Genomic DNA, 26,908 nt, shown 5'->3' with positions numbered 1-26,908 from the left:
CTACATCACTCTGCAAACAGACCTCTTGGCACACTACTATTTGGGGGGATGAAGTCCTCTTGCCTCTTGAGGGTCCCTGGGGGCCAAGAAGCCCTCCTGGTACCTCCTGTAAGTCCTAAAACTTCTGTGAGTTGCCAGCTTTATTTTATTTTTATTTTACGAAGGGGGGCTGTGTGGACCCCCTTTCCTTGACCCTTTAGGGCCCGGGGATCCCATCCCCCTGGGGCCTGACCCATTTTTTATTTTTTGTAATGAAATTAAAAGGGAGAAGGGCATGCAGCCCCCCTCCTGAGGCCGATTTCAGCCCCAAGGACTCCATCCCCCAGGGCTAGGTTTATTTTTTTTTTAAAGGGGGAGGTGCAGCACCCCTCCCAGTCCGATTTCAGACCCGGGGACCCCACCCCACAGGGCCTCACCAATTAATTTTTTTAAGATGCAGCTCCCTGGGGGTAAAAAGCGAAGAGTGCTCGCTTTGACCAAGCGAGAGCAAAGTGCTCTCGATTGGTTAAAGTGAGCACCCTTCATTGCTATGGGATGGCGGGAGCAGTGCTCCCGCCATCCCATAGCAAACTGCAATGTCCTGGGTGAGGGCACCCCAGGACATTGCTGGAGTCAGCCCTGGGGGGTGGTGGTCCCCAGGGCCATTTTTGGTTCCAGGAGGGGATCGGCATGGCCCCCTCCCATTTGGAAAATAGCCCTGAGGAGGTGGTGGTCCCCGGGGCTGTTTAGGGGTGTTGGAGTCCCCCCATGCATTACTTTTAAAAATAGCCCCGGGCAGGTGGTGGTCCCAGGGGCTGCATGGGGAGGCTGGAGCCCCCCCCACATTTTTATAAATAATAAATATAGCCCCAGGGAGGTTGCGGTACCTGTGGCTGCTGGGGGCCATGTGGCAACCCCGCACTATAAAAAAATTGCTCCGGGTAGGTGGCAGTGCCCAGGGCTGGGGGGCCTGTGTGGGCCACCACATCACTATTTTTAATTGCCCCCAGGACCTGGCCCAACCGGGGGCCTAAATTAAACGAAGTGCAGTAGCCCTCACTTGGTTTTTGAAAAATGTTCTGCCGGATTCGCAGATCCACTGCGAATCCCACACCTAACATAAAATAAACTGCTTTTTTTTTGGCCCTGGGGATACTTGTGTGAAACTCTGAACAGGCCTAGGGGGTCAGAGTGTTTATACCCTGCCCCCTTTTCTTGTTACAAGATGGCTTCCAACACTTCCTGGTTTGAAGTGTTGGCAGCCAATCAGATCTCAGGAATGAGATTGGGAGGGTTTGCGGATCCACCGCGCCCACAGTTGTATTTCTGAGACATCTTTACATTTCTCAGGAACTACTGAACAGATTTACACCATTTAACAAGAAGAGTGCTCTCTGGACCAAGAGCTACCTTTCTGCCAAATTTGGTGTAATTCCGTTCAGCAGTTCGGGCTGTAGCTCCATGAACATGGAGAAAAAGCGTTTTCAGCCCCCCCTTTTTCTCAGCCCCTGCTTGACGGATCACTTTGCACAAAAGCTGCCGTGACCGCCTCATTCGTTTTGAAAATTTTGCGAAGATTGGTCAAACGGCACCAAAGTTATTGGCAAATCTAAAAACACTTTTCCTATGGAAACTTAACGTAACTATAACTATATATATAATTTATTTTCACTGAAAAAAACAAAGGTTACAGGGACGCTATAGTTAGGAAATGGAATGAAAAAACCTTAGAAATTCACTGAAAATGCAAAGTTTACAGGGACATTATAGTTAGGTTCAGTTTTCACTCATACAAAACCAGTAAAAGTCAGCAGTTATAGTTAGCTGAGCTAACTATAACTCGTGCCCCCGCAATGCACTGCTTAATAACTCACATATTACATCCCTGATGACATGGTCAGTGACATCACTGATGACATCTCAAATTACATCACTGATGACATCACTGATGACATCATCCACAAAATCACGAATGCACCCACTCACACCACCACAGTGCCTTTCATACACCCCTGCCACACAAGCATTCACAAACCCATTCACAGACCCATACCAGTACTTACACACCCACTCACTGATTCATAGGTCTACACATATCTACTCTCACCCATACTGCCACTCACTCACTATTACAGCCACTGACATATCCACTCATACTCCCATACAGCCACTCACACACGACTTAATCACCCATAGAGCTACTCACACACCTACTCACTCACCCATACAGTTACAAACACACCCGCTTACTCATATAGATACTAACACATACTCACTCGCCTATATAGTCACTGACACAAGCACACACTCGTCCATACAGCCACACTCACATTCAGTCACTCATATAACCCATCACTCACCTATACTGCCTTGTAATACCTGCGGGGTTAAAGCATGCAAGGTAAAGACCCACACTGTAACATCTGGTATTCTTTAAAATTGATAGGCAGCATAAGCAGCATCTGAGATGGTAAACTCTCTGAGATGGTGTGAAAGAAGACAGGTGGGATCACTATTAGTCATTCTGTAGCCCATACAGTTTTGGCGAGTTGAACTGTGTAATTACAATTACTTTTATTAGCTAATTGAATTGTATTTTGATAATTCTATTAGAGCATGCAATCATACCATCACCACTCAGGTTTTAAAGGGACATGGTTTTGTTATCCGCAACCCTTTACAAGCAAATGCACAATCTGAAATATTCAGTACATATTCAGTGTCTGTTTTTTACAACTTCAACAGTAGGCCGGTATGAAAATAAGTTAATAAGAGCAATGATGTATTTTTGTGCTTCACCAACAGGATTCATAAAATCTATCGCCACAGACTCCTATGCTTATTTAGGGATCCGAATCACACTCCTTGGCACTCTCTAGGCTTTCAAAGACCTGTCTTGCCCAAAACAGCACAAACATTCCCTTACAAACTTCTCAATTTCCAGATAGATTCCTGGCCACCAGAAATATTTTTTATACCCTATGTAGTTCTTATAATGTCAAAATGGTCTTCATAACTCAACTCAATGATTTTCTTATGCAATATCCCTTGTGGGATCCCTTTCTCTCCCCTCAAAATAGCACAAATTTCCACAGTCAGTTCAGATCTTACTTCCCCAAATGGTTTTAATAACATACTCTAAGAACCTTGCCTTGGCCAATCATTCATATTTCTCATTACCTCTTTTAACACAACATCCTTCTGGTACTCTCCTACCCACATTTCTTTTTTAGTAGCCAGAAAACAGCTAACATGAAAGTACAACACTTGAATCCCATTTCAAATATCTTCTTCACATTCCTCCATTTGATTTGACATTCTCAAAAGAAAATGTGCAATTACATTTTCCTTAATAGGAGCATGCACGTTCTTATAGCTGTAATCCTGTACCTTAATAACATTCTCACAATAATGGTGGAAGCTTTTACTGTACCCTCAGTAGTAACAATTTTCAGTAAAGGTTTATGGTCACTACATATGGTAAAAGGTTTACCATAAACAAATGACGTAAAGGGATCTAACACCCTGGCTTACGCTAATGTCTCTCTTTCAATAATCACACACATGTCATTCAGAGACAGCAACCTCGAAGTGTACACAATTGCACATTCTTTGCCAACCATTTCAACTTATGTTTACTGCACCCAATCCTTTATTGCTAGCATCCATAGTAACAATAAAATCAGCATTCGGCTCAAACACTTTCTAAATTGCCACCTTGATAATAACATCTTTGATAATTTGAAAACACAGCGCACACTCAGTGTCCTTTCAAATTTCTTTTTGCCTTTGCATAATTGTCTAATATAAAAATGTTTTCTCTGCAAAATTCGGTAGAACTTAGAGCAGAACTCAACCAGGCCCAAGAATGACCTCATGTCATCCCTATTGCTGTGTGCAGGAGCACTCTGAATTGCACCCACAAAGGATTACTTGGGTTTAATACAACCCTCACTGATTAAATGTCCTAAATAGGCAATACTATTTTCAGTGAAAGAAAATTTCAGTACAATACTACAGCCAGCCCTTTTGACTTCAAAATGCTCAATAATTTCTCTAGTCTTAAGTCATGCTCATACTTTTTCCCCCTAAAACTGATATATCATCCTGAAAAATGTTATGCCATTTTCCTTCCTGAAAAGTTGAAATATTAATTATGGACGTACTGCTTCAGAGAAATTTAGCCCAAATGGCACAATATTGAACTGGAAATACCACTCTTGTGTTATTAAGGCTGCACATTTCCTGGAATCAAAAGAGAGTGTATTTTTGTAGTAAGCAGATGATACGTCTATTAGGGAGAACCCTTTAGCTTCCTTCACTATGGAAACTGATCAACAATAATGTTATTATTAAGGTTGTGTAATCCAGTCATGCTGCATTCAAGTGCGGAATCAATGTAGATAACTCCACAGGCTCAAATATTCCAGTGTCCAATTCTGTGGTTACATCACCTCAATAAGATTGGAATATTCCTAACTTTATGTATTCTAGGACATACATTTCCTTCAAGATAATTCTGTGTTCAAATCCATGTAGTTTTCCAATCGTTTTTCTACAGACACCTAGACATTTTCTCTGCATGGCCTCACTCACAGTAATGCCTTCATTAACCACCGTAACTTGCTCTTTACTATTGGGATACAGAACAATATGCAAATTCACCTGGAGCCACCATAAATTATATATCTTTTTTTAGCAACATACATCTTCTCATGAGCACATCAGTTTTTAAATGCAAACTTGAACTATCTAAGTCTCAGCATGTCCTCCACTATACCCCACTGGTTGAATGTAAGTTGCAAATAATTTATCACCAACTTTACCAACAAATTTGTTTTTCCAAACCTCATTGACAATTGCATAAAAGGATTCAGAATCAGAAAAAATGTTTAAATGAAAACCACCAACAATTATCCAAATATTGGGTCTGCTACTTTGGATGATATCTTCCATTATTTTTAAAACCAGATTGCTTTTCAATGTCACCGTAGTCATCGCTTGACAAACCCTTTTCCTTGTCTGTAACCTCTACACACTTCATTAAATCCTTCCACTTCCTACACATGTTGCATGGTGCCCAGAAATACTACATCCACCACATTTTAGTTTCCGAACAGAGCAAGTCTTAGAAAAAGCCAAATGAGCCATGCTATCACAATGGTAACATTTAGGTTTATCTTTGAATTCCCCCTTCCCCCAGGAATATTTAGAATCAAATGTACTACTTCCATTTTTTTTTATTTTCTGATAATATCATCTCTTCTCTCATCCAGTTTCAATGACACATCTGCTGGAAATTCCAACCTTATGTACAGTGGTCAAAATGTCTTCCAGTGCTGAATGCCCATTTTCCCAAAGTATTTCCTGTGTAGCGGGTGTTAGGCTTGGCCATAATTGCAGGCTCACCCCCAAACTTTTTGCCTTCACCCACTAAATTTTTGCTGGATTTGTATTTGTTGGATTTAGGACTCTGTACACTAAACCACTGCTAACCAGAGCTAAAGTGCCTGTATTCTCTCCTTTAAACATGTTAAAATTGGCATTTTTAATTACCTGTAAGTCCTTGTAGAGTGGTGTACCATCTACGCAGGGCCTGCAAATTAAATTCTACGCATGGGCCTGCAGCACTTATTCTACCACCCACTTTAGTAGCTCCTTAAACCATGTCACACATCTGCCATTGTAGCCTGAATGCAGTTTTAAACTTCCAATTTGAGATGGCAATACAACCCCCTGGCCAAGCCTTAAAATCCCAATTTATTGCACGTAAGTCACTCCCCTAAAGTAGGCCCTAAGTAGTCCATAGGGCAGTGTACTGTACTTAAAAATTATCTTTAATGGTAAGATTATAAATTACAATTTTGAAAATGCCTTTTTTAGACAGTTTGTGGACAATCAAATGCCAATACTGACTTTACTTCATCAAAAACAATGATTTCTGTTCGTGGTCACAAAACTCAATTACTGTGATCACCATTTATTTTCATCATTATTTATTAAATACTTTTTCATGTTGCATAAAACTGTCATAAACAAAGGAACAGCACCCTCATGAATTGATTCAATTCACATTCATTGTGTAGCTCACATCAAATAAACAACAGTATTACATTACTACCACAATGAATTGTTACATACAATGTTACAACAAATAATACAAAAAAAGTGCCAATCAATGTCCTAGTTCTAAACTTTGAAAACCAAAGGGGTACTCTGTGTGATGCCTGTAAGAGCCCCTTATATAATAGCTTATACTGGGGAGCATAGGCTTGTTATATAATCTAAGGCCTGGATCAGGGATCTACACAATGAGGTGTTCCACTAAAAGATTCCCTGCATGCCTATGCTTCCTTTTTTGACACACTCCCTGGTTAACTTATGCTGTCGACGCATTTCAAGACTTAAAGACCTAGGCTTGCTGACATTAAATAAGCTCAACCTCCTTGTTACTTTTAGAAAGTTGACATTTTCCTGCCCTAATCACTTGGTGCCTGCAGCCTGCCTTTGAGTCATGTGACTGGATGTAGTTGGCACTTGGACTTTGTTTATTCTTCCCAGACAGCCACACTATAGTGCAATTAGGTGTGCCTGGATGGGCCATCAACTGAGCTGGGCATAGCCCCACTTGCAAATTAATAGGCTGTACCCTGCTTTCACACAAAGGATCTGGCACCACTGCAATGTTCATGCAGCCAGCTTGGAGCTCCGGCAGGGGAGACAGGAAACTTCGAGAATTCAAAGTGAATGCTCTAGAATCTTCCACTAGAGCAATGTTCGGTCGCATTGGAATCATGCTGTCGGAACCGCCGACCTCGTGTCGGTCAGTCCCGAGTCTGAGATGATGTCGGTCTTAGGCAACTTCGACTGACATCGCAATAAGCCCCATAATGTTGTCATCACAGTAAAACATATAAACATAACTAAAATAGGGATAGCTAAAATATCATTAACAATCATATTGTTATTTTACTAAATGGAAAATTTAAACAACTCTAGATATATAAAATTACCACAAATTAATTCCAACACTTTAAAAAGAAAAAGTAATATACATAATGATGTAAAGATTTATTTTACTGTAATTAAATATATCAAATTAATACATTTATAACTTTAAAATAAAACACTGATAGCAAAACGGCCAAACAAACAATAATTAGCTTTCACCAAATAAGGTTAAAAAATGTAAAAAAGCGAAGTAATCATCCAATACATTGAGCTGCAAAACAGGTAAAAAATTGCTATGCATTATTAAAAAAATATATATAAAAAGGCCACAAAAAGTTGAAAAATATCTTCACTAAAACCCTGCACTTTAAGAAGCCCAAAGGATGCCATGTGGCTGACAGACACCAGAAGCAAAAGTCAACTCCTAAGATAACAACAACTTATATGGAAGTAAGATAAAATTGTAAACTTAAACTATATTAAATAAACAAAAACTACATATGACTATTCTAATGAAATACTTGTCATATGTTTCTGTTTCTTGTTCCTTAAAAATAGATAAACAAAACACATCCAAACCACAAAGAAAACATCACTGAATATATATTTGGATGCATATTTGACAACACAATGACAAATATAAAGTAAGAAAAATTTGAAAAATATTAACAAATATAATTAACTAACACTACTTTTTAAAAAGGACAATAAACAGTAGTTAAAAACAAAACTACATTAATTTATTTCACCACATCAAACTAATGCTACAATTTTTCCTCTCCAAACAGTTCAAACAAAAAGTATCCCTGAAAAAAAAAAAAAATCAATGAACCATCAAAGTGGCATTTCCAATTCGTAAGTACAAATGTGCACAAATGTTTGATAAGCACATAAATAATTAGCTAGTAAAAAATACAGTTATTAATTTACTACTGCGTAACCGATAGATAAAATGCCTACACAGCCACATATACAAGATCTCAGAAATTAAAATTATTATTAAACTACAGGGGATGCACCTAGAGCAAAGAAAGTATAAGCAGTAAAACAACACACTAGAAATGTACAAAATATTATTGTAATACACGTAAGGGAGATCAGATGCAAACATGAAATGACTGAAAATGTTATTGAATATAATATAGAATATAATCACCCCCCCCCCCCCATTACAGAAATTACATTAAGAAACATACAGAAAGAACTTAGGGAAGATAGTACTAGCTTACAGGAGCCTACTTGCTAAATTATAATACACAATGTTTCTGGTTACACTATAGGCCATATCTCTGGAATTTCTAATTTAAAAAGACTTATACCCAGAATTTGAGCAACAACTAGAAAAACACCTGTTGCCCTAAAAAGATTTGTCGATATAAACATTCACCAAAACCTAACGTTAGCACACACACATTATATTTTCTTTTTATATGAGAATGGTAACAATGAGAGAGCATATTTATATCTGACTCTGACAATAACCTATCAAACCTTACCCAGAACAAACACATGGATGATGGATGACATGTTCAAACTTTGCCTGCCACTATTCACACAAATCTACACAATCCACGGAAAAAACCCAAACACCAATATCCCCTTATTCTACGCAACCAAATAAAAAAATGTAGCATACCAGAAACTATTAAGAAAAGACCAAAACCAATAATTAGAATTGTCAAAAAATTATTGTCAACTATGAGGAAGCAATGATTCCTACCATTTTAAAAATATCTACATGCAGCCATATAAGGGTGCTATATTCAAAGTATCTGGAGACACCTACATAAATTGGGCATTTAGGGGACGATTACGATGCGGCTCGGAAGGCTCCGAACGATGGTCGGAGCCTTCCGAGCCGCATCGTAATGGCCCAGTCGGATTCCTTTCCGACTGCCTCATTTTAATGGAGGCAGTCAGAAGGAATCCGACCGGTCATTCTGGCTGGTTTCTGATAGGCTTGGGGAGCCTATCCGCCGCACAAAGGTGGCAAGTAATCTCAAGGGTGGGCCTTCCTGGCCTTGAGATTACGTTGACGGTTTCCAACATTGTTTCCATGCCAGTCTGTCTGACATGGAAACTGAGGCAAGTATGTGGTACATACCACGCAGGAACCTTTCTTCTTTCAAAGGTGTGTTTATTAAGAGAGAACAGACAGAGGTGCCGATCACGATCCGGTAAAAAGTTCCCCCGTGCGACTCGTATCGGGTCTTTTTACCGTACGAATCGTACAAGTGCCGTACGAACTGGCAATCACGATTTGCATGGTAAAAAGTCCATACGAACCGCACTGGGAATCATTCCCCACACATCCTCGGGTCGGAAAATGTGTCCGACACGTCCTCGGACGATTTACCTTACAAACGTGAAAAACCAAGTCCGACCGAGGAATCACGATCCATCCCGTGCGTCCGAGGTTACAACCGTATGGAAAAAACACCGTCCGCACCAAACTCCTACAGCAACCATGGAGACATGTGCCCGCATATGCACCCAACACTCCCCCCAGCCCCCGTACGTCCGACACGTACCCCCCGTATATGTATACCCCCACCCGTCTAGGTACACCGCAGTACGTTCCAGTCGAACCCCCACCCCAGTACGTGTCATAGCCCCGTCTACCTACACCCCAGTATGTTCAAAGCGTACCCCCACCCCAGTACGTGTCGTACCCCCGTGTACCTACATCCCAGTACGTGCGAGCCACACCCCCACCCCAGTACGTGTCATAGCCCCGTCTACCCACACCCCAGTACGTTCCAGTCGTACCCCCACCCCAGTACGTGTTGTACCCCCCGTGTACCTACACCCCAGTACGTGCGAGCCACACCCCCACCCCAGTACGTGTCATAGCCCCGTCTACCCACACCCCAGTACGTTCCAGTCGTACCCCCACCCCAGTACGTGTCGTACCACCGTCCATGTACACCCCCCACCCCTGTACGTGTCGTACCACCGTCCATGTACACCCCAGTACGTTCCAGTCGTACCACCACCCCAGTACGTGTCATACCCCCCGTGTACCTACACCCCAGTACGTGCGAGCCACACCCCCACCCCAGTACGTGTCATAGCCCCGTCTACCCACACCCCAGTACGTTCCAGTCGTACCCCCACCCCAGTACGTGTCGTACCCCCGTGTACCTACACCCCAGTACGTGCGAGCCACACCCCCACCCCAGTACGTGTCATAGCCCCGTCTACCCACACCCCAGTACGTTCCAGTCGTACCCCCACCCCAGTACGTGTCGTACCCCCCGTGTACCTACACCCCAGTACGTGCGAGCCACACCCCCACCCCAGTACGTGTCTTAGCCCCGTCTACCCACACCCCAGTACGTTCCAGTCGTACCCCCACCCCAGTACGTGTCGTACCACCGTCAATGTACACCCCCCCACCCCAGTACGTGTCGTACCACCGTCCATGTACACCCCCCCACCCCTGTACGTGTCGTACCACCGTCCATGTACACCCCAGTACGTTCCAGTCGTACCACCACCCCAGTACGTGTCATACCCCCCGTGTACCTACACCCCAGTACGTGCGAGCCACACCCCCACCCCAGTACGTGTCATAGCCCCGTCTACCCACACCCCAGTACGTTCCAGTCGTACCCCCACCCCAGTACGTGTCGTACCCCCCGTGTACCTACACCCCAGTACGTGCGAGCCACACCCCCACCCCAGTACGTGTCATAGCCCCGTCTACCCACACCCCAGTACGTTCCAGTCGTACCCCCACCCCAGTACGTGTCGTACCACCGTCAATGTACACCCCCCCACCCCAGTACGTGTCGTACCACCGTCCATGTACACCCCCCCACCCCTGTACGTGTCGTACCACCGTCCATGTACACCCCAGTACGTTCCAGTCGTACCCCCACCCCAGTACGTGTCGTACCACCGTCAATGTACACCCCCCCACCCCTGTACGTGTCGTACCACCGTCCATGTACACCCCCCCACCCCTGTACGTGTCGTACCACCGTCCATGTACACCCCAGTACGTTCCAGTCGTACCCCCACCCCAGTACGTGTCGTACCACCGTCAATGTACACCCCCCCACCCCTGTACGTGTCGTACCACCGTCAATGTACACCCCCCCACCCCAGTACGTGTCGTACCACCGTCCATGTACACCCCAGTACGTTCCAGTCGTACCCCCACCCCAGTACGTTCCTGGCGCACCCCCAACACAACCTCCTAAGTACGGAGCGCACCCCATGCCCCACCATCACAACCGCATGTACGAGTCGTACAAAGCCACACACAAGGACATAATCGTACAACCAAATGGCCCATGTACACACCGTACACACGCTCAAAACGCACGTACACAACAAGGACAAAACAAAACAACACAAGAATACACCATTCGAAAGGCACACAGCCACTAAACATGGCCAACAACCACTAAAATAACACAATCACTGACCTGCAACTGTCAAAAACAAACAGAGGCCCAATACACCACCACTCCTTATAACACACCCACCCAAAATTCAAACACTGCCACACCCACCCATGGACCAATGAAAAGGGCCCACACACACAAACCATGAGCCTTTGCAACAGACTCACTGCTGCCAGACACCACAGAACCAGACTACAAGCTACACCACATCTTACACTTGCACACCTTCACACGACCACCCTCACAAACACCCTCTCATCACATTCACACACACACACAACCATCTACACCCCCCCCAACATCCACACCCCCCCCCACACCCACACCATCCCCACCCACACCCCTCACCATGCCCACTACCAAGAATCCAAAGTTCAGTCACCGAGAGTTGGAGGTCCTTGTTGATCAAATCCTCAGAGTCGAGCCACAGATCTTTGGAACATTGGTCAGAAGCACCAGCCAGGCAGCCAAAACAGCCATGTGGCAGACCATCGTCGATGCTGTGAATGCTGTTGCGGACACCAGGAGGACCAAGCAGGATTGCCAGAACAGGTGGTACGATCTGCGGAGGAGGGTCAGAGCCAAGAGACAGGAGGAACACGACCAGGCCAACGCCACCGGAGGAGGGCCCTCCCGCAGAGCCGTACAGTACCATCACTGGGAGGAGAGGGTGATGGCCATACTGCCGGTGGAGGCAGTTGAAGGAGTAGAAGGACTCCGAGACCCGGGTGAGTACACAAACAACGCACCTCACATGGGGGGAACTGCAACCACAACCAAAATTAATAACAGGCACGCAACCACCACAAGCCATCGCATTACTCAACCACACTCCATGAGCAGGCACATGCCACTGCTGCCACCATGCCCCATGCACCCAGCTGGACAATGTCAAGTCACAGGCCACAGAAGACAACAACACATGACACGGTAACCCGGAAGGCGGGAGGCTGGGCACCAAGAATCACATAGTGCGACTCCAAAGCAGACAGCAATGCCCTCTGCCCATATGGCCTAGGTCACAGCCAGACAAACACTGTGTCCCAACACAGGAATGACTTGCCAGCAAATGGCGGACGCCTTGCATCAACACATGGGGGTGAAGGCACTGTTTTGCACATGCCAGCAGCTAATGAACAGCCAACATTGTGAAAGAGTGGCAGCACACACCACCACAGCAGCAGCGCACAGACACACAGCAGACAAAATGGGTGCCTGGAGATCAGAAACAAACTCACATCAACAGGCCAAGGGCCACTCAAAGATCTGCTAACAGTGTGTGCCCAGGAAGCTGGGCCAAGGTGACAGAGGGTGACACACGGAGGGAGGGAGAGGGGGACACAGAGGGAGGGAGAGGGGGACTGAGAGGGAGGGAGACGGACAGAGGGAGGAGGCTGACACACAGAGGGAGGGAGAGGGGGACAGAGAGGGAGGGAGAGGGGGACAGAGAGGGAGGGAGACACAGGAAGATGGACACAGGGAGGAGGCTGACACACAGAGGGAGGGAGAGGGGGACACAGAGGGAGGGAGAGGGGGACAGAGAGGGAGGGAGACACAGGAAGATGGACACAGGGAGGAGGCTGACACACAGAGGGAGGGAGAGGGGGACAGAGAGGGAGGCAGAGGGGGACAGAGAAGGAGGGAGACACAGGAAGATGGACACAGGGAGGAGGCTGACACACAGAGGGAGGGAGAGGGGGACACAGAGGGAGGGAGAGGGGGACAGAGAGGGAGGGAGACACAGGAAGATGGACACAGGGAGGAGGCTGACACACAGAGGGAGGGAGAGGAGGACAGAGAGGGAGGGAGAGGGGGACAGAGAAGGAGGGAGACACAGGGAGAGCAAATCAGTCCTTTGGTGTGTGGGAATGTCTGCTCGTCAGCAGGTGGACTGCGTGCATGTAGACAAGGGTGGCCAGTGCCAGAACCCCCCCTCTTCATCATGGCAAAACGCAGGGCCATGTCACAACCTGTACACGAGCACAAGGACAGCCACCTGCATCATATAAGTGTGTGGATCCACTCCATGTGCACATGTACAGTGCTACAAGGAAGGCGCAAATGCATGGCTCGCCACACATGCACACTCCACTGCTGACTGCAGCCACACTTGACGCAGCAAGTAAGACTGTGCCACACATAGTTAAAGGGGCCAAATTGGTGCCCAAGGGACACACACATGCACAAGTGCACTGTGAGTGGAATGCAAGACAGATCCTAATTCCAAGAGGAAATGTGCCAACTTTGTAACGGATGAAACATGGATGTTGCATGGATCAAAATTAACATTTTCTCTCTCACACACAGGTCAACGTCGTGCTGCACCCCCCAACACTGGGGGGGGAACACTCACAGGACCCGGATCTGCAGGGGACCGATCCCACCGGCAGCGACCACTCTCACCACTCTGCGGACGACCCCGACCGACCTGGCCCCTCTGGTGTCCAACCACCTGCAGCACCTGCGTCAGGTACAACCGTGCCAACCACCACCCCCACTCCTGCCACATCCCAGGAGACACCCAGGATCCCTGCCCCAACACCACAATGCAGCCAGGCTCGCCAGGAGGGACACGGTGTCCCGGGCACCCAGGAGGAGGCAGGCGACAACGCCAATGCCACCCCTCAGGGGTCCCGGAGACCCGATGTGCCCACAAGTGCAGGCCAGACGCAAGTGGGCAGGGGTGGTGGGAGTGGAGGACGGCGGAGGCGCGAGCCTGACCAGTTGGCTGGGGATCCGGTATTTTCCCATGTCCGTAACATCCTGGACTCATACCGGCAGGACACCACGGGCATGGCCCAGGTTGTGTCCGTCCTCGAGGGGATCAAGGTCCAGCAGGCCCAGCAACATGCGGAGCTAATAGCCTGTCTACAGGTACACCAACGGAGGATGGAGGACAGACAGGCTGAGCAAGTGACGGCGTCCCAGGGGATTCACGCTGAACTCCGTCGGATGGCCGACACCATGGCCGACCCTCCCTGTGCCAGAAGGCGGAGAACATCACCACCCACAGGGAGGGATCATGAGGAGGAGGAGGAAACATCCGACGGAGCATCCCAGACGTCGTCACGGCCTGCTGCTGAGGTTCCCCGCAGGAAGCCGGGTCGTCCACGGAAAGGACCGTGAGGGTGGCTGCTACATCACCATCTCCCAGGACACCTGGCCTGGCACCTGGCCCACTGGAGCAACAGCATCACAGCATCAAGAGACATTCTCTGCCACATGGCCCTGCTGGTCACTGGCTGACCAATGTTGACAAAGACTGTGGCATGGACTCTGAGGATTTCCAATGGCAAGGACACCAACTCCCCTACTGAACTTTGGATTCCCTAATCCCGGAAAGCCCCTCACTTTGTCCCCCCCCCCCCCAATAATAAATCACACTATTAAGAGTAGATGCCTGCTGGTAGCATTATTACCTAACATGTGTCTTGTACAGTCTAAACATGCCTGAGTCATCTGTTCACTTCAACCATCCACACCCTGGGGCCTGAGTCTGGCACAGGACACATGGGTCACAGTTTATTAGGCAAGACAGACATGGAGCACCATACACACCCGTGATGGGCAGAACCAGCTGAGGGGGTGGCCGAACAACTGTGCTGACAGACACATTGAGTACAGCAACAGTCATGCGCAGAGGTCAGGGATCCTGGCCCGTGTCCTGGGGGGCACCCAGGTATGTGTATACAGGTGGCAGAACCATGTCCTGCAAGCTTGAGTCCGGTGGATGCAGAGAATGGGGTCATGGACAACGTTGGATGCATGGGGATGGCACATGTCACAATACCCACACAGTCATGGACATCATGCACAATACACAGTCTCAGCACACACACACAGCTTGCATCTTGCCACTCGACACATTGACACATAGCCACAATCAGGGAATACCATGCCAGACATGCAGGATGCACCGTGCCAACACACCAGCATTGACTGAGAAGAGGCACCTTGGAGGCATAGGGACACCTTTAATAGTCATGTTTTTGGGATTGCAGAGGCAACTTGAAGTACACATGAACACATCATGTGGAGTAACATGTGGCTCCAACACTGGCACCCCCCTTCTGCAGCACAAATGCGTGATAGCCATGGAACTGGCACACAAGTGTCGGCTAACAGCTAAATACCCACAGCTGCTCACGGAGAGCCTGCCATACACCATACATCCGCTGATGTGGAAGTCCCACGCCATGTCAAGACAATGTTAACCGTATGTGTCCGAGGGCAGTGTCACACACATTGATGCCATCATCACAATCCACTATCCCATCACTGATGACTGACAACCAGGCAGCCCATCTATTCAGGTGTACCCAGCTGCATGTCGTGTCCCATGGGGATGCCACATGTCTGCAGAGGAACCAAACCCCGACCGGGGCCGTGTGCACACATCGTGAACAACTGCCACACCCAATACACCCCAGATGCATCCCTTACCCCATGGAGACTTCCAAACGTGTCCGTGCCTGTAACGCTGAGTCAGCCCACGATGTCATGTCCATGAGGAATAGCAGTGCCACAACAATGCAACCAGCAAACGGCATGCGCAGGTACCTGGGGAAGAGAGACACACAAGAAGTCAGCCACAAAAAGCACAGCCACTTGCATGTGCAGTTACTCGACACATGTATGGATGACAACATGCTAGGTCACAATTATGACTGGGGAAATACTACCATCACTGCCACCATCACTCCAGTGACACACCCACACACACCTCTGACCCACGTGCCATACATGCAGGTGGAGACACACATCACAACGCATGCCACACGGGGACCAATGCGTGCACACTCAGACCCTGGTACTCACCACTAAGCAAAGAAGTCGGGTATGAGCCGAGTCCGGATGTCCTCTTGCGGCTCCACATCCTCCACATCACTAGCCCCATTGCCAAGCCCTTCGTCCTCCACGGGTGGATGGTCCTCGTCATGTTGATTCAGGATGAGTGGCACAGCTCTTTCAACTGCCATGTTGTGCAGCATGCAGCAGACCATGAAGATCTTGCAGACCTTCGCCGGGGCATAAGGGAGTGCACCGCCGGTCTTGTGGAGGCACCGGAATCGGCTCTTCAGCATGCCAAACGTCCTCTCTATCACTCGCCTTGTCCGGCCATGGGCAGTGTTATAGCGGAGCTGGGCCGGCGTGATGGGGTTGCGGAGAGGTGTCAGCAGCCAAGGCATGTTGGGATAGCCAGCGTCCCCTACATGGGAAGCACATGGACATCGTTAGAACTGGTGTAGCGGTCGTGCTGGTCGGCTATACAGAATACAGGACAGACAGACTGTACCCACCAACAACACATGCCCGTTCGTTGCGCAGCTGCATCATCATATCAGGCATCCCGCTACGCCTCATGATGTAGGCATCGTGTGCTGATCCTGGGAAACGAGCACAGACATGTGAAATCACCATATTGGACAGACACACCACAAGGGCATTGATGGAGTGGTAGTGCTTCCGATTGCGGTACGCCACCTCCCGTGCGTGTGGTGGTACCAAACCTACATGTGTCCCATCTATGGACCCAATGACATGGGGCATCCCTCCCAGGGCATAGAATCCACGCTTGACCTCAGTCATCTGTTCAGGGGTTGGGAACTTGATGAAGTCATCCAGGTGAATCAACATGGCCTCCAAGAAATCATGCAGCACACCGCTGAACATGCTCTGGGACATGCCACCAACATGAGCTATGGTATTTTGGAAGGTACCCGTGGCAAGAAAATGTAGGGCAGCCATTACCTTCAGCTGGGGTGTCAGTGCCGTAGGATACCTGTGCTGCGGTTGCAGGTGTGGTGCCAGTCTCGCCGTCAGCTCCAGAATCAACGGTTGGGTGAAGCGGTAGAGCCGGATCCTTTCATTCTCCTGCATGGTGGCCAAGTCTGGAATTCTTCGGGCAACAGGAGGCGCTCTGCAGTAATTTGGAAGTGACAAGGAAGAGTGAGGGCACTACGAGAACAACTCATGTCTACTGAGCACATGTAAATCTGGCAATACACACATGCCACATAGGGAGTCAGGCATGTGCTACATGCCCAGGACACGTATGGATGCAAGGTGACACTCCTTCCAAGACCCAGCTACACACGGTGATTGAGAACCTCCCCATGCCACGCCATGGAAATAGCTGTGTCCCAGTGCAAGTGCACTGCCCGATGCAAGACAGGAGTGACATACACCCACACATCAGCAGAAGTGTGATGCCGATTGCAGAGACTGGTAGCGGAACACTTGAGCCACAGGTCACATGACATTACACTAGTCCAGCCCACACACCTTGCCATGAAGGTGCACATGTCATGACTCACCACACATTCCTTGTGAGTTTGCTGACATGGCCTTGTCACGCTACTCCGTGTCCCATGCATACATGTGCACCTCACATCCGATAACACATGTGGCATGGTGTTGGGAACAGTGTGCAATGACAATCTACACACAGCCACATGTTGGTTGCTGCAACGGCTGCAGCTTTTGAGGGTGCTACAACATCAACCTGATGTAAATCCCGGACACATATATGGCATAGTCACATTGTGCACTGTGGGTAGTGACCAGTCATGTGTCATGACCCCTGTACCGGGCATCATGGGACACTTCCGTGTGTTGGTGTCCATGCCATGCCAGTGACGCTCACCCCAAGTGCGCAGTCCCACATGCACACATGTCAAAGGAGTCAAGGGCATGCCTGGCACACATTGCACCCTCACACAGTACACATGTACACATCTCATCATACATCTGGTGCCTTCTCCACTCAGGAGGCATGTTCCACATCACAGCCTGTGACACCTGTGCCCCACACATGTAGTAATGCACAGACGATGCCTTGATGTCCATTCCTGGACAAGTATGTCCATCCATGGACAAGTATGTCCGCCCTATTCCTACATGTGTGTCGCCTATCACCACAGTGATGTGTAAAAACCGCCGTACTGCTGCTGAGAGGGCCTGTGCATGTTCCCAAATCACTGTGGGAGTGCTGGCGTATGTGTACCCATCGTGATGGCGAGCAAACAGGCATTTGTACGGTCCGTAGCACTACGGGTACGCATACGCGTGCAGACCCATAGTGAGAGTGAGCGTAGATGCGTGTGTACGTTCCGTACCACTACGGGTACGCATACGCGTGCAGACCCATAGTGATAGTGAGCGTAGATGCGTGTGTACGGCCCTATCACTATGGGTCTGCACGCGTATGCGTACCCGTAGTGGTACGGACCGTACACTCGCATCTACGCTCACTATCACTATGGGTCTGCACGCGTATGCGTACCCGTAGTGGTACGGACCGTACACTCGCATGTACGCTCTCTATCACTATGGGTCTGCACGCGTATGCGTACCCGTAGTGGTACGGACCGTACACTCGCATGTACGCTCTCTATCACTATGGGTCTGCACGCGTATGCAAGGAGCAGATCTGGCTGACCGCCGTCAGTGCCGTGAGGGGTGTGGATGGTCGGAGGCGGAGCCTGCCCCAGGTGAGAAAACGCTGGCAGGATATCCGGTGCTGGACGTGGAGGATTGCACGGCTCCTGCTGGGGGACTCACCTGAGAGCCACAAGAACCGCGGCCGCCGCCGTCTGAGCCACCTCCACAGGCGTGTGCTGCCGGTGGTCTTTCCAGACCTGGAGAGGCGCTTACAGGCGATGCAGCAGCCGGAAGGGGGTAGGTACATGTGTGTTCGTTGTGTGTCACCGGCATTTGTAAGGGCACAGTAGCATGAATTCACTGGCAGGGTTTAAAGGTGCTGTGCAGATCCTGTTTGCCCCAGTATAGCGCTGTGCCCCTGCCACCCTTCCCCTCCTTGCAATGTGTTCCCTGGTCTGTGTGTAGTCACTCCTTCACAAGGTGATGTAGGCTGGTGCTTTGTCCACGAGAACAATGACTGTAGCATCATGTGTGGGGGTGGGGTGTAACAGGTTGTGGGACCTTGCCTGTGCACTGTCAAGTTCACTGCATGTGGGTTCCATGTCAGTTGGCACTGATGCTGACTCCAGACATGGGAGTTGGTCTCTCATGTGTCATGCCTTACAGCGCGCATGTCCTATGTGGTGGCCTGTGACATGATGTGCATGAGTGTGCGATACACATAGTGCAGGGATGGTGACGTGTGTTGCAGTCATTACCATTCAGTAGCATGTAGTTGCGTGCCCACTACTGTCCCCTGGGGCACCTTTTCCTCAGTGGTGTATGTGTCATCATACACGTGGACAATCTCAGTGCCTACAGCGTAGGTTGTGCTCTGTGCCATTGTCCCCTGTCACCATGTATATAGACGTGCTATTTTGTACAGGTGTCCACTGTGCAGCCTGACCTGATTGTCCTTCTACATACTCACAGTTGCCAGTGCCTGTGTGTCTTGTTATACTCATCTGAGGATGGGCACTGGTACCTCATTATTTGTACAGGCGCACCTTGGCTGTTTGGCGTACACTCTTGCTTTTTGCCTGCCCCTGTGTGTATCAGCCAGACTATGAGATGTTGGTGCCACCTGTGTCTCAACAATTTGCCTCGTGTAGGGTCTTGTTGGTGCGGGCAATGCCTATGTGTCAAATCCTGATTTCTACTTGCTTGGTCTGGGCAGTGTGTGATGTGTCTGGACACACACGCAATGTGCAGTGACCGAGTCATGTTGGGCATGTTTTCAGCATTACCTATGCAGCATGTGTCTCAAGTTCATGGATATGGTCCCTGGTCATGGGTATTTTCGCCAACGCTGTGTGGTGCAGATGCAGTGCAGGATTGTCCCCAGGGCCTGGGTGCTATGTCAGACTCCGTTTCCTGTGTTTAGCTATTGTCTCATGCTCTCCATGGTATTTCAGTGGCATGGTGGCTCAACCAACTGTGTGTTTCATGCCCTACATCTGTACCTTGTTTAGTAGATGTTAGGGATCTTCCTTTTCAGGCTATGCAGTGTTACCTATGTCGATTGTACTCATGTGACTGATGTGTACAGCTGTCTGATTAATTTCTGTCTCTCCACCCTGCCCACAGCATCATCGGGGGACACAGAGGGAGACATGGACACAGGCAAGGCGGAGGGACCGAGCACCAGTGCCAGCCGTGACATCGGGGCTGGCACATCGAGTGGGACAGAGGTGGAGGATAGTGCGGCCGAGGACCTGTCGACTGGCACGTCAGAATACGAAGCTGACAGGTCCGAGGAGGATGTCTCCGAGTGGGCGGAGGCTGCACCAGCAGCTGACAGCGGAACAACACCTCTCACCGCCCCCTCAGTTTCCACCAGCCGCCTCCCACTTGCTCCTGTCCCTTCCCAGCGTGCCCGGTCACAGCATGTCTCCTTCCTGCCAGGCACCGCACCCCCTGCCCCTGTCTCCACTGCTGCCGCCAATGCAGAGTCTGTGGACATCCAGCGGCAACTGCAGGTTGGTCAGGCTGCGATCCTTAATGTCCTCCATGCCCACGGCAAAACCCTCACCAACATCGAGGCTTTCTTGGAGGGCATTCATTCATCGCAGGCTGACCAACGCAACTTGCTGAGGTCCATCGACTCCACACTGACTGCAGCAGTGGGTCTCCTGCAGCGCGACCTCCCCCCACCTACCCCTGCCCCATCCACACTTCCCACTCCCATGCCTGTCCCACGTACACCCAGACGTCGGCATGCACCCACATCAACGGACACGGGCACCACACCAGCAGGGAAGGTCCACCGCACTCCTCCTGACACGCACACACAGGGTGAGGTAGGCACACCCACTGGGTCGGGGGGCAAACGTGTGACACGCAGCCATAGTGGGAGTCCGCATTCCACCCAGTCCACTCCCTCCAAATCCCCTCCCCTCAGCTCTCCTGGCCACATCTCCCCCAAGGACTCCTTCATGGCCGCTCTGTCCCTGAGCCCCACAGTTACACCACCACGCAAGCGGTCAAGGAGGTCCCCGGTCAGGGTGGTTGAGTCTCCCCCCCTGTCTCCACCCTCCCCCGGTGGCGCTGCGACCCATCCCTCTGACCCCCCCCCTCCTTGGGGCCTGAGGTCCCTTCGGGTGCAGGGGACTCCCTGGAGGACCTTGCAAAGGTGTGTAGTGCCATCCTGGCCTCCGCCTTTGGCACTGACCCACCCCCTGTGGTGGAGTCCTCCATCCCTGCACCCACAACGCCGCCCCTTTGCCCTGATGTCCCTACGGTGCCTGTTGCTTCCCCCCCCCTGATGCCCTCACCAGTGTGGAAGACGATGCCATTTGACTGTGCAGGCAAGGTAGGGGACACGCATCCCACTGTGTCCCCCATCCAGCTGAGAATCATTGACTGCCCTATGGGCTTTGTGAAGATTGAACTGCCTGCGATCCACGGACATTGTGCTCATGCTGAATAAAGCTTAATTTTGTTTTCATTATCACACTACTGCTATGCTGGTATTGGTGTTGGTGGGGCTGCTACATGGTTTTTGGTGGTGTGTAAGGGTTTGGGTGTGTGGGATATGTAGTAGTGTACTGCTCATTGGTGGGACCCTGGGATCTGTGTGCCATCACAAGGTGTTGGCTAACTTTCTTTGTTCATGTAAGCAGTTACTGCATGGTGCACTTGTCCCAGGGTGTATTCCTTCCTCTGTGTCCCAGCTTTCTTCCCTGCAGGGTGTTCCCAATGTTTAGCGCAGAGCTGTGTCTACATGAGCTGTGTGTGTGACGGAGCCCTTCTACTTTGGCCATGCATGCAGGGCCATGTCTCCACCTGCAACAATCGTGGCATCCTTGATGATCACTGTACTTGTGTGTGGAGTCTGTTGACATGAGTTCATGGGGACATGTTCCCTTGTAGCCAGTATGCATGTGGATAATTCTGGCCTCACACACATGTGTTACACCCCTCCTGTCTCAGGGCACTGGTGGGAGGACTCCACACCCACCCCTCCTGTCTCAGGGCACTGCTGGGAGGACTCTGCACACACCCCTCCTGTCTCAGGGCACTGCTGGGAGTGATAGGCCCCCACCCCTCCTGTCTCAGGGCACTGCTGGGAGGACTCTGCACACACCCCTCCTGTCTCAGGGCACTGCTGGGAGGACTCTGCACACACCCCTCCTGTCTCAGGGCACTGCTGGGAGTTATAGGCACCCACCCCTCCTGTCTCAGGGCACTGCTGGGAGGACTCTGCACACACCCCTCCTGTCTCAGGGCACTGCTGGGAGGACTCTGCACACACCCCTCCTGTCTCAGGGCACTGCTGGGAGTGATAGGCCCCCACCCCTCCTGTCTCAGGGCACTGCTGGGTGGACTCTGCACACACACCTCCGATTTCAGGATATGTACGCTTGGCACATACACGGTGGGGGTACGCTCAATGCATTCGAGGTGAGGGTACGAGTCTACTTACACTGGTGTGGTAGGGGTACGCTCCATGCATACGCGGGTGAGGGTACGGGTCGAACTTACACTGTTGGGGTGGGGGTACGCTCCGTACGTCCGCGGGTGGGGGTACGGGTCGTATTTACACTGTTGGGCTGGGGGGTACGCTCCTTGCATTCGCGGGTGGGGGTACGGGTCGTACTTACACTGTTGGGCTGGGGGGTACGCTCCTTGCATTCGCGGGTGGGGGTACGGGTCGTACTTACACTGTTGGGCTGGGGGGTACGCTCCTTGCATTCGCGGGTGGGGGTACGGGTCGTACTTACACTGTTACGCTGGGGGGTACGCTCCTTGCATTCGCGGGTGGGGGTACGGGTCGTACTTACACTGTTGCGCTGGGGGGTACGCTCCTTGCATTAGCGGGTGGGGGTACGGGTCGTACTTACACTGTTGGGCTGGGGGGTACGCTCCTTGCATTCGTGGGTGGGGGTTCGAGTCGTACTTACACTGTTGGCATGGGGGGTACGCTCCATGCATACGCGGGTGAGGGTACGGGTCGAACTTACACTGTTGGGGTGGGGGTACGCTCCGTACGTCCGCGGGTGGGGGTACGAGTCGTACTGACACTGTTGTCATGGGGGGTACGCTCCTTGCATACGCGGGTGGGGGTACGGGTCGTACTTACACTGTTGGGCTGGGGGGTACGCTCCTTGCATTCGCGGGTGGGGGTACGGGTCGAACTTACACTGTTGGGGTGGGGGTACGCTCCGTACGTCCGCGGGTGGGGGTACGGGTCGTACTAACACTGTTGGCATGGGGGGTACGCTCCTTGCATACGCGGGTGAGGGTTCGCGTCGTACTTGCACTGTTGGCATGGGGGGTACGCTCCATGCATACGCGGGTGGGGGTACGGGTCGTACTTGCACTGTTGGGCTGGGGGGTGCGCTCCTTGCATTCGCGGGTGGGGGTACGGGTCGAACTTACACTGTTGGGGTGGGGGTACGCTCCGTACGTCCGCGGGTGGGGGTACGAGTCGTACTGACACTGTTGGCATGGGGGGTACGCTCCTTGCATACGCGGGTGGGGGTACGGGTCGTACTTACACTGTTGGGCTGGGGGGTACGCTCCTTGCATTCGCGGGTGGGGGTACGGGTCGAACTTACACTGTTGGGGTGGGGGTACGCTCCGTACGTCCGCGGGTGGGGGTACGGGTCGTACTAACACTGTTGGCATGGGGGGTACGCTCCTTGCATACGCGGGTGGGGGTACGGGTCGTACTTACACTGTTGGGCTGGGGGTGCGCTCCTTGCATACGCGGGTGAGGGTTCGCGTCGTACTTGCACTGTTGGGCTGGGGGGTATGCTCCTTGCATACGGGGTGGGGGTAGGGTCCGTACATATCCGTCCCCACGCTATGTGATGTTTGTGCGGCCCGTACCCAGGCCTTTGCCACGTGGGTGCGATCCGTCCCGCCATTGTTGGGGTGACGTGTGTGGGCGTGGTCCGACTCGTACCCACGCTCTTCAGGCGTGGGTACGGGATGTACCTGTCTGGTTGTGTTGCCGGTTCGCGTGGTGACGGACTTCCGTTGTGGCGGGCGCTGGCTTATCAGGACACGCCCCCACCCCCTCGTGGTGACCAGGGCATGGGAGTCAGGTATGTCCAGGCCATGTGTGGTGTGTGACTTATGTGGTTGTTTTGTGGCCTGCCCTGGTCGTGCCACCCCCACCCCACCCCACTTTCCCCCCTCCCTTAGTTATTCTGACCTTCTGCGGCGTCTGCGTCGTAACCTGTAGAGGAGGTGTACTGCTATGAGGGCAGGGATGACTCGTAGGTTCGGGTCCATGTCTGTCCGTCGCGTACTGGTACTCCTTGCTCGCGTCGTCCTGTCGCGTACGGGTCCTCCTTGATCGCGTCGTCCTGTCGCGTACGGGTCCTCCTTGGTGGCGTCGTCCTGTGTGTCCGTCACGTACTGGTCCTCCTTGTTCGCGTCGTCGTCTGTCCGTCGCGTACTGGTGGTCCTTGTTCGCGTCGTCCTGATTTCCCGGCAGTTTTTGGCTGCCGCAAAATATTCACCGTGCGGGGTGACGTCGGTGCGAATCGTGATTCCTGGGTCGTGAATGGCTGGCTGCGAGCGTCCCGACGTCAGGTCGGCGCTTTCCCGGATCGCATTGGTAGGTGTTTTTTTGGTCGGTCGGGCTTTTTTACGATTCGTACGGTAATGGTGTACCCGTGCGAATCGTAATTCCTTGTTTGTGAAAATTGACGACCGGGTACGCGTCGGGCGGAGATTGTGCTCCGTCCGACGGTTCGTACCCGGTTTTTGCAGGATCGTGATCGGCACCTAAGGGTACACCTCACCAGCTGACTGAACACCAACTGTCAGCTTCAAACCCACCTTGAATCCCACGCGAGTATTTAGAACACAACAAGTGTTCTACACAGAGAACGGGAAAGGACATAGAGGAAAGGTTAACTTATATAAATCCATTGATTCATACATTACAGCAGATAACTATTTACAACAGAAACCATGTCGGAAATCATCTTTGGAGGCCCCCAGCAGGGCCCATTTTGGTGCACGGCCTTCAGTTGGAGGCCGAGGGGGCACCTATGGTGCCCCCCTGTTGATTCCTGCGCCTTGTGGCAGGCACCTTGAGGGGCCTCCCCCGAGGTGTAGGGATGAACCGGGCCTCCCATTTTACTATGGTAGCATGCATTACGTCCGGTTTACGGTTGGAATGCATGCTCACTTGGTAAAATGTAGGAATGCGACCGAACAGTGTTCGGTTGCATCCTAAGAAGGCGGTTGGGACCGCCAACCAGGTGCTGGTTGGTCCCATGACTGATTCGGTGTTGGGCGGAAATGATTCTGTCCGTCATCTTAATGAGGGGCTAAGTGTTGAATAATCCACTAATGGGCTACTTTGAAGATTCTTGGGCTGGCAGACTGTACTGTTCTAGCCACAGATGCCAACCCATGTATCACATACCAGGATAGAACGTTTAAAAACAGTGCCATGGAAAACCAGCCCAAAACCAGCAACTAAGTGGACGGCTGGCAAAATTAGTTTTAATGAACTACATTATACCAATGTTTAGAAATGTTAAAAAAGGAACAAAGAGACCAAGAACTAGGAATCGAACAGTCACTAACTCACCACAAACCTAAAGTCTCAAAAAAACAAAAGAACTGCCCAACATGTTACAAAGTAAAGTCTAACTCTTTGTTAACAATCAATGTCTACCATACTTGGACTTCATAGTAAGTAACCACTATAAAAACACCGCCAAAAAGTACCCTAAGGAAATCTTTACACAGTCAAATATTTTTTTTATTTATTAAGATTATTTGCATCATTTTACTATTCAATCTAAATTAAAAAAATAAGCATAACAATTATAAATAAAACAAATCCCAAACCTCCAAACCATACCACATAGTACAAAATGAAGTATAAAATATCCAGAACATAAAAACATCATTTATAATTAATGACATATTAAAAACATAATTTTTTACGTTTTACAGCTTTGTAGCTAAAGAGATGAAACACCATGATGATCCAAAGGGCTAAAATAAACTATGATGATAGGGGCGTGGCTAGCTGCCGACTGTAATGGCCGCTGCCTGAAGGAGCTCCGGGGGTGAGACCGTTCTCCCCGCCATCCGGCTACTGATCCGCGCCTTGTTGCGAGCCCTCTGTCGGCGCATATCACGCTGCAACGAAGCGGCACCCAGCGACACCGCTCCGGAGTCTCCCCGCGACCGTTGGCGCTGCCGGCGGTCTGAAGGAAGTTCCGGCCTGTCTCCTCGGCCCCAGCCGGGGCCTCGAGTGGTGGGACGCGGCCCGAGTGCTGCACGTGATCGCCGCGCGGCGGCGCCCCCTCGCCCTGCCATCGGGCGTCCGGGCTGAACTGCTTTGAGCCTGACTGCCCTGGCGATCGCTCGGCTTGCCGGGCGGACTCACGGCGCAGCGGAGGCACCGCCGGACTGTTGAGAAGGGGGCGGATCGGCGCTACGGAGCAATGGCCGCAGGGCATCTGCGACGCCGGGAGTGACCGGACTGCTCGCCTGGAGGTTCCGGGGACTGCAGCAACGATCCGACTGGCTCTCTGACGCGCCCTGTCTGAACAGGCTTCAGCGTGTGTCCAGCCCGTGCGATCCGGATGCGGAGGTGGTGCTAGAACGGACCACGCGACGAGGAGATCGGCGGACGGTGGCTTAAGGGCGCGCACGGCTGT

This window comes from Triturus cristatus, chromosome 6 (assembly GCF_964204655.1).
Source record: "Triturus cristatus chromosome 6, aTriCri1.1, whole genome shotgun sequence".
In the NCBI taxonomy this organism is placed as follows: Eukaryota; Metazoa; Chordata; class Amphibia; order Caudata; family Salamandridae; genus Triturus; species Triturus cristatus.
Note: the sequence above shows the minus strand (reverse complement) of the source record.